The following is a 10,737-nucleotide window of genomic DNA, read 5'->3' as shown; positions in this document are numbered from 1 at the left end:
TATCGGTTTCTCTCATAATGTGGATAACATATCAGAGTTTATTCTATCAGATATCTATAGGCGATTATTAATTCGAAGTTCAATAGCCAATAGGTAACGAACAATAAGTAATGTTATCATTTTTGCCTGTAAATTCATATATACATAATATTCTACTTGTTGTGCTAACTTGAATAGATTTTATATTAACTTACTGTTATTATGATAAAAACCACAAAATATTACAAAATTCATTAGTAACCATTCACATTGGTAGGCTCTTAGATACAGGAGCTAAGCAATGTGAAAACAGTTCGGCCTACATGTAGTGATTTAACATGAAAATAAAAAAGGCTCTTAGATACAGCGTCTACAGTACCTGCGCGCTAATTTCAGGCAAACATATTATTGACCCGGAAGAGATTATAATATATTAAATATATTAGTATAAAAAATCGCCAGCCTTTACCTTCGGCCTTGTACACGTCTTAATACGGTTATAAGATGAAGACAACAGATTTACGCACGAGAGTGTGGCGTTCTTTTACAGCAATAACAGATTTTACGACCTTAAAATCAGAGACATATTTAGGAGGGGCAGAAGGGTGGGGGCTCGGGCAATGAGTGCCATATTTTTAGAGCACGTCAATCGTCAGAATGGTAGATTCTCAGAAAACATTTAAAAACATTTTTCATATTTTCCTTGAAAAAATCATCACATAAATCAGCATAATAATATTATAACCTAAGTAAAGGCGTAAATTGCCTAATTGATCAATAAAAAAACATTACAATGTACTTAACATATCAAAATAAAATAAAATAATTCTGTTAAACACTGTTAATTCACTAGTAGTAGCTACCTTATCTATGTATAACTACTTGAAACTATTATGATAAAATTTAAAAGTCATAAATGTAGTAAAATATATAACTTCACTTTCGTGTTGTGCTGGATACTTGTGTAGAGTACAGTAATCCCTCGTTATCCGCGGAGGTTAGGTTCGAGGAAAGTTGCGCGGATATCGAAACCGCGGATAACGAGACCATAAAGGATTGTAAAACGGGAAGTTAGGTTTTATTTGCATACAATTTTTAATTTTTATTAGAAATTTTTATTTATTTTTTTAATATAATTTATTAATTATTTATACATACATTTGGAAGGATGAAAAAAATTTGTAATTGATGTTTGTTTCCTTTTGTTTTCTATGTCTTTGCGAACTTCTTCGTAAGGCACCAGCAATTCTAGGATTCCTCTTTTGAACTTTAATGCTCTTTCAGTGAGTGGATCCGTCATAAGAACTTGTTCAGTTAGTTGGTTTAATTGGTTTATCGCACTAATATCAACCAACAACTTAACAATTTTAAGATATAACAAATTAACCGTACATATTAAGGTATGTACATTATGTAGCTTATCTGTTATAAGTATGGGTATAATAAAGATAAAATTTCATCGTATGTATAAATACAATTTTATCGCAGACCCAACCGTGGATAATCGAAACCGCGGATTAAAAATCCGCGGATAACGAGGGATTACTGTATAGGCGATTTATAAGCCCATGTTTAATGTAGCAAAATATTTTGGAATTAGGAATTTTGATTTTTGAGATAATTTTATTTACAAAAACTACTTAATAATTTATATTTTTTATATTTTCCTATATAAATAGTGTCAAGCACGTGTGTTCTAATATCCCTTAATACAACACCTAGTAATTATTATTTTTATTTATTTCTAATATAGGTACAGGAACATTATACGCATACCACTTAACGTAGTCCAATATTTATCTCTTGCCTGCTTAAACACAATGATTCATAAGTAATTACCTACATAATTAATTACCATAGTATTAAAAAATTATAGAAGTAAAAGAAACACACAACTCTTGTATGGCGGCCAGTATAATAGTAATGAATTCATTTCTTATAACTATTAAAATTTTAACGAACAGAACTTTTTCTGTTTTATATTGAAATTATTATTATTAATATAGTGAGTACAATAATAACAAGTTGATCCAATGAGATTATACTTTTCAAACATATATGATATATGTAAGTACGAACTATAATGTTCTGTTGTACCCTTTATGGGTTCAGATCGTTTTTAGAGGCACTACCCCAAATTATCATGCCATATTGTATATTAAAGATTGGTATATCGTTTGATAAACTATCTTCATATTTAATACCTACACTATATAGTTATTTCGCATATGGTTGTTTTGAGTTCCAATTCAGAATATTTATGTGTGAGGTAGGTATCCTATATATTCGATTTGAATTTTGAATAACACAAAGCTCGTGTGGTTAGAACGCTTCACCGGTGGACCACATAATTTCATGCTCTAAGCTGATCTCTTTAAATTAGTCTACAAAAGAGGTTATTCTATTCACATTTTGTTTCTTATTTATATGAAAATTATGCGATGAAATCAAATATCTTAATTTATGAAATTTAAACCAAGAAGATTACAATTTCATTATCAATGAATTGATATAACCGAATATAATCGGTTGTAACCGAATATTAGTCTTAAGTATTGTATTCTTTTGACTATGTAAATGTTTCAAAAGTTACATTTTGATCTATCAGAACACTCATTTAAGGTAATTTCATCGAAAAGTGGTAATCTATTGAAAAACCCAATTGTTTTGTTGAAGTTTAAGGATAGTTTTTAAATATTTAACCACTTTTCTTCAAATTTACTTCCGTTTTTGTCTTAAACTTTCCCAATTTTAATCAGATAATAACAAAAATGTATCATCCGCGTATACAATTATTTTTCTTTAGATTCTCTCTCATCATTCATATCACATAGACTATTAATGTACAATATAAACAAAATTGGACCCTCATACACCGCGGTCTAACGTTGTGTAAAATATAGGTCGATGGGCATCCATTCTAAAGCCATGAATATAATTACTGCTTTAACCTTCATCTAGTGTTTTTGATATTAATTGTGCGACAACATATAAAACATCTCCAGTACTTCTCCCAGATCTGAAACTATATTGGTTTTTAGACAGAAAACTATTATTTTCCAGATAATCTATCAAACGAGCTTTAATGATTTTTGAAAAACAACTCAACACAGATATTGGTCGGTAATTGTTCATATTTTCTTTGTCCTCGCCTTTATGTAGAGGTTTGACTATCGCTATTTTAATTTACCTGGTAAACACAAAGTTTTAGACTTAAATACATGTGTTAATGGGTTTATTATATAAGGTGCTATAGTTTTCAAAATGTCGTCATTAATTTTATCGAAACCACAGGCTACATCGTCTTTAATTTTTTTTTACTAGTCCCAAAGTCATCAGAACTGTTTTATAAACAAAAACCAAAAGCATCCGCTGATCGTGTGGATAATAATGATACGACACCGGTACACATAATGATCATTTTTACGACTCTGTATCACATTTATACTTAATATTAATAATAATGGTATATATGTAGAGTGAATAATATGAATGGAGCCAAAATTGAAGTGAACGGTTTGTTAGGTTATTGCAGTTAGGTCATGTAAAAATATAGGTGAATAACTAATTGTAGCTGCAGTTGTTCATCCACAACATTTGAAGTTTGTATTTATTAGGCATTATATTATGTATATTCCATTTTGATGCGATATTTTATTGTATATAATTTTTTTTGACGTTCATCCTATTCGGATATATAGGAAGGCGTGGAGTGAGCTGAACGATTTAAACAAAATATTATAATAGATATTAAATATTCGAAACTCGATGTTCAATCATATTGAAAATATTTTATATTATATTTTTTGTCGAAATATGGTTTTCGCTAAGCCATGTGCTCCTAGGCCCTCGTATACCGATTATTAAACATATGTTTAAAATGCCAAGAACAACTCCGGAGTGTATAGTTTGCAAACGAATTATTTACTCAAGTGATATACTGTATAATGGTTTGTTAGTTGTTGTTTTTCTTGCAAAATGGAACGATTTAACATTTAAAAACATTTTTCATATTTTCCTTGAAAAAATCATCACATAAATCAGCATAATAATATAACCTAAGTAAAGGCAATTTACACTGATTAATAAGGAACATTACAATGTATTTAACATATCAAAACAAATTGTCAAATAAAATTATTCTGATGGTCTGACTCAATGGTCACAAATTAAAACAGTAAACGGAAAATTGGAAGTGAATAGGTATTGACAAATCATGGCAATCATTTAAAAAATCCATTACAGAAGTAACCAAAAGTAAATTAGGACAAAATATAAGAATCAAGACAAAACCATGGATTACTGACAAGATTATGAACTTAATGAATGAAAGAAGAAAACATAAAAATGAAAATATTCAATAATATAAACAAACCCATACACAAATAATAAGAGAAATACGGCTAGCAAAAAAATAGTACTTCGCAAACGGATGCAAAGAAATTGAAAACTACAAGAGAATAGGCGATAGGAAATGTAGAAAATGTTTTGGAATCAGGAATTTTGATTTTGGAGATAATTGTATTTATATACTACTTTATAATTTATATTTGTTATATATTAGATATCATTTTATATAAGGTCTCTCATTTCATTTCCTTATAGAAAATTGAAAATATAGTCGTAAATAGTTTTTTTGTTTAAATAACATTTTGAAGTTTAAAATCTTACGAAATAGATTCCTCAAAATCATGGAATAAGAAAATATATTAATCATTTCGTTTTAAAATACTTGAAATGTATTAATATTGTTTGAATTATAACATGATGAATTTTTTTTTTTTGAATCTTTAATTGCATTAAATTATCAAATCTTCCATTTAAAATTAAAATGCAATTTGTCTAAATACTTTAGATTCTGAACGAAGACAAGTGATGAATGTATTGATTTTTCAATGATGTGTTTTTTTTTTTTGTGTGTGTCTGTGTACAGCATATCTAGTCGAAATAATGCTTCAATTTCAAACTTTGGGGGTGGTTTCTGATGGAAAATTGAATATCCTTGATGCATTATACAGGTCAAAAGTAAACATTTTACAACAGTTTTCAAAAAAATCGAGAAAAACAAAAAAAAAAAAAATTACAAAAAAACGGGACTTTTTTTATATAGTTGTAATTCAATAACTAAACACTGTAAATACCTGAAATTTTCACCAAATGTTTGTGTTAGTGTTATCTATATACAGTTTAATTTTCAAAAATGTTTGATTTTTTTAAAGTTATTTATAGACCACTGAAATTTTCGATTTTTATGAGAATTGTTTTTGAAGGGTCGGTAAAAAAATTTTGGATGACCAAAAAAACTTGAAAATTTAATAAAAGGTTCATTTTGAGTTGTTCTTATTTTAGCTAAAAAAAATTAAAAAACGTTAGTCACAGATATTTTTTATAACCGTTTATAGTTCAAATTTTTACGAAATCTGTCAAAAACGCGAAAATGTGCAAGTAATTTTGAAGTTGAAAAATCATAAAATTTTTTATGTTTTAACTAAGGATTAAAAATACAACACTAAGTTTTCCATAAATTTTCCTTCAAGTAAGTAGCTATAGAGAAAACTCGAATATAGGAAAAATTTAAAGTGCGTTTGAATTTTAAATTTTTACGATATAGCGTAACGATATAACGATTTATCCTAGAACGATTTTAAATATTTATTATTATTCAAAAAGTATAAGTTGTAGATACTTGAAAATTTTACCAGTTATTTAGATTGGCATTTTCTTTACATGATTTAATTTTCATAATATTTTGACTTTTTTTGAGATATTTATAGACAACTGAAATTTTAAATTTTTCTGAAAATTTTTTTTTGAAGTGTCGATAAAATTTCTTTGGCCTAATCAAAATACTTGAAAATTAAATAGTACATAGTTTCTCGTAAGTTGTTCTTATAGTGATTAAAAAATTTTAACCATGGATATTTGCAAATTATTTCCTAGTTCAATATCTATAACATTTTTTGTATTATATCTAAGGTTAAAAAACTCAACACTAAGTTTTCCATAAGTTTTACTTCAAAAAGCTATAGAGATAATTTGATGCGTTATTATAGGAAAAATGTTTTGAGCGTTCGAGTTTTAAATTTTTATGAAATCGCGTAACGATAACGATTTATCCTCAAACCAGGTATATGATTGTATATCTATGATAATATAAGGTATTATGAATTATGATAATTAGATGCAATGTTTTTGGAAAAATTGATTAACCATGCCTTATGCAAAATGCGTCCTTATTGAAAAATAAAATATTTGTTTCATAATGAATATATTACAATATTTAAATATAATATATTATCCTATAGACTGACAAATCATCTCCGTTCAGAATCGTTTTTCGTATACAATGATATCTATCATTGCATACAAATTCAACCTATCCTAGTCAGAGGTCAACTCCACCCCCTAATGTACAGCAGAGCGACATCTACTTTCCCGCTTTTTTAGTTATATTGAGTATTTATACTACGTTGTTATTGTATCGTAAGCCACATATTTTTATGAGGAATTGAATTTTACATTTTGATGACACCAGAATATTGGACATTCTAACTTTTATATTAATTATTAACGCGCTTTTCAAAAAATTTATATAATATTATAGTGATTTTGAAATATCCACGTTCACTTAAATTATAATATTTCTTTTATATAACATGGTATTATAAAAATACTTAAATTAATTATTCAAGCTAATGGGCAATTTTCGAATTATTTTACACTTTTTTCTACTATTGTTAGGCAATAAAAATGTTATTCTCAGATAAAACATAACAAAATAATGAATTAAAGTATTGTAAACTAGTAGCAATTTAAAAATATCAAAAATAAACTAGTATAATTGTTTTTACAGACATTCGAGAAGTTCTGATTTTGATGAAATTGGATATCGAAATGAAAACTAAATGCTTATAAAATGGTATTGTGGGGGATTGTTATTGTTTATTTTATATTAATTAAAATTATAATATTTTTGGTTATGTAATATTATAAACGTAGATAAGGTTTTATATATTAAAATATGTATAATTAAGTTGTCGCGAATCGCGACTTTTGCTCGGCGCGATTATCGTAATGAGATTGTGAATTTCATCATTTATGTTAAATATTTCGTATCCAGTAGCTCTGCGTCCGCTGCCGTTGTGGTTGAAGTAAATTATACGAGTAAACGGTTTTACGATATATATTATTAATTTTTTATATGTAGTAGTGTACGTATCACATATTGTTTGAGTTTTGTAATCAAATTAGATCTTTTGATAGTGTGCATTAGATTGCTCTACCATACATTTTTATACCTCGATTTTATACATAAATGTTTGTCTGCCTTACAATCGACGAATAAAAAATTATCATTGCGATAAATGATAATTAATATGTCGACTCGGATTGTCCCTTGTCTCTAATATACACAAAATGCACAAAAACTACTTTATAATTTATATTTTTTATATATTAGATATAATTTTATATAAGGTTTCTCATTTAATTTCCTTACAGTGCGTTATAGAAAATTGAAAATATAGTATTCAATATTTTTTTGTTTGATAAACATTTTGGAGTTTAAAATCTTACGAAATAGGTTCGTCAAAATCGTGAATTAAGAAAATATATTAATCATTTAGTTTTAAAATATATGAAATGTATTAATATTGTTTGAATTATAACAAGATAACATTTTTTTTTTCGTTTAAAGTTTTGATTTAATAAAATATTTAACTTGAAATATCTATAAAATAAATTGGTGCGTTCACCAATTGCGCCTAAAATGACCTTTTAATATACCAATTGCGCTCTGTCTTTTTTGGGTCGATAGACCAATTGCGCTTAGTTGTTTTCAGGGTTTATAATATTATTCTACATTACACCAAGTATATAAAAATACTTTTATAAAAATTACCTTTTGTCATATTAATACTGTAATCAAATTTACCTATTCTGTCAATAATACCCCCTTGACAATTTGCAAATATTTAGTAAAGAATTTAGGATTTACTCTAACACAGAATCTGTGCCCTAATATGCATATCCAGATAATCTGTTGTAAGGCTCTCAAACTATTAGGTTTCATAAGTCGTGTCTCTGCTGACTTTCACTTACTCTCTTCACTAAAAGCACTTTTCTGTTCCTTAGTCCGTCCCATCCTTAAGTATGGATACGGCAACTAGTGGAGATGATATCGTAAACTATCCATCGGAATTTTTAAACTCAATTTATTGATTTGCTAGGATTGCCGTCTCACAATCTTCAATTAAAGGTTGGATCTGTAGTTATAATGTTGTGAAATATTAACCAACCGCAATTTTGTAACGGCACACGATTATCGATAAAAAAATTACTGAATAATGTAATAGAAGCAATCATATTATATTGAAGGGAAAGTGTAAAGGAGAAGACGTTTTGATACCACGTATCCCAATGATTCCGACTGACGTACCTTTCGAGTTTAAACGATTACAATTTCTAGTGCGGCTTGCTTTCGCTATGATTATAAACAAATCTCAGGGGCAGTCATTAAGTGTTTGTGGTATTAATCTCGGGGTTTCCCAAGTGCGTCCCGAAATGACCCTTTTTTAATGTTCCTAGTGCGTCCAGAGTAAGGTATCATCCGAGTGCGTCCCAAGAAAAAAAGGTCTCATTTTTTACATAGCCTAAATGCGTCCCACTTCATTTAGAATTACCCAAGGTGCACCACGAGGAGGTGAACTGGCTTAAACCCCAAAAATATTATTTTTATTATTATTATTTATTTATTTAAGCTTACACCGTTAAGTTTAGGTGAGCATACAATTTATTAAAAAATGTTTTGTTATTATTATATATTTATATAGGCTGGTGTTTAAATGCCATTAAAATCGAATCTTGATATTTTATTATTTTTAAATTGTTTTATATTGTCTTCGATGTATGTAATTTTCTTGCACGTACTTTCTTTTGGTTTTTTTGTTTGTGTGGCCGTTCGGATTGCTATTTTAGTATCAATTTGAATTTTTTTTAATATTTCCAAAAATGTATATATGTCTGGGAAATGTGTATAAAATAATGAATTGTACTTGGAATGAAAGCTTTCACAGGCATTTGTTGTTCTTTCAGAACTACTATTCATTTCGGCCCACATGGAAATAGGAAATTTTGCTCCAGAATCTATATAATTTTCTGTAATATAATCCATAAATTCGTTGAGTTTTTTATGATTCGGCATTATAGATATAAAATCTTCAATAATACAGTTTTCTACATCTTCTTGATTCAATAATGGTAAACCAAATATATTTTTTGAAAATAAACCTATTTCCGTTTGGTCGCGATAATCTTTACTCAACCCCAAATTTTGAATGTGACGCCACCATGCTTGCCCCAAATGGAAACGACATCCTTTAATAATTATAGTTGGCCAAACTTTTAATGCGCCAAGATGAATAGATAATTTAAAATCCGCAAATATATATTCGGGAGAACAACATAAATTTAATTTAAAACATTCAGTTTTTAATATATTAAAACATTTTGCATATGATTCGCATTCTTTATTATTAAGTAAAAAATACACTAAAGGTAAGTAATGGTCATTACTAATGACCATTACTTAAGCCGTGTATTGTAAATAATTGTAAAAAAAATTTAATACAATACTTAAATGTACCATCTACATATATAGTCTTAACTCTTAACAGTACTTAAAGTATTTAAATTTTTTTCACATGAAAACATTACTATATTTTGATTACTGTCATTTACCATGAGAAATTGTTCGTCGTCATAAGTTTTGATTTCTAACGAATCCAGCTAAAATTAATTTCCCCACTGTTTCCAGTGTTTTACAGTCATAAATGTACAAATGAAAGTATTATAGTTGTGCCTTTTAACCACCATATCGATCGTCAAACATGTAGGTATCTTAAAAGTTCGATTATTTTATCTTAAATAGATACCTATAGCAACTGTGGACACAAGACGCACTCGGGCTATTCATCATAATTTGTCGATAAGACGGTGGACGCACTTGGGCACTGTAATATAATTTGTCGATAAGACTGCGGACGCACTCGGGCTATAAAAAAGGCAATAATTAAAAACGGGACGCACTCGGGATATCCCCATTAATCTAGAAAACTCATGTATACCCATAAATTATATGTTGCCTGTTCCCGTGTTCGAAAACCATCTGCTCTGTTTTTTTACGCACCAGGTAGTCAAACAAAAAATTTCGTGTACCATAAAGTACTACGATAAAAATTAAACTTGATTTAGAATAAGTAAAATTAAAATGAAATATAATAAGTAGGTATCATAATAAGAAATCTGAATTTGTAATTTTTTAGTGAATATTAAAAGATTTTTAAGTGTTTTAAAATTTTTATTTTTTGACATAATGTAATTGATGACTTACCGACTTTCTTTTTTCTTACCAGCTGATCCAGTGCCCCGAATAGACTGTTAGGTGGTACGAAGTTCGCAGAGTAGTAATTAATATATACACGAGTAGTATAAAATATTCTAGACAGATAAACCGTCTTCACTCAGAATAGTTTTTCGTATTATTGAATTCAAATTTAATAATCCATAGACAAATTATATCCATGTTATATTATATTGTTTTTGTAATTTTATTGTTTTTATATATCAATTACACTTTTGTAATTAATTTAAAATGGAGTCTGACATAACTTGACGTAGCCATATTATAGGTGCTGAAATTGTATTTAGTATGGTGTCGGCATTTGATATCGACTAATCACTATACTTATTTTCATTTTT

This window comes from Diuraphis noxia, unplaced genomic scaffold, assembly GCF_037042655.1.
Source record: "Diuraphis noxia isolate RWA-SAM2 unplaced genomic scaffold, SU_Dnox_SAM2 contig0005, whole genome shotgun sequence".
Classification (NCBI taxonomy): Eukaryota; Metazoa; Arthropoda; class Insecta; order Hemiptera; family Aphididae; genus Diuraphis; species Diuraphis noxia.
Note: the sequence above shows the minus strand (reverse complement) of the source record.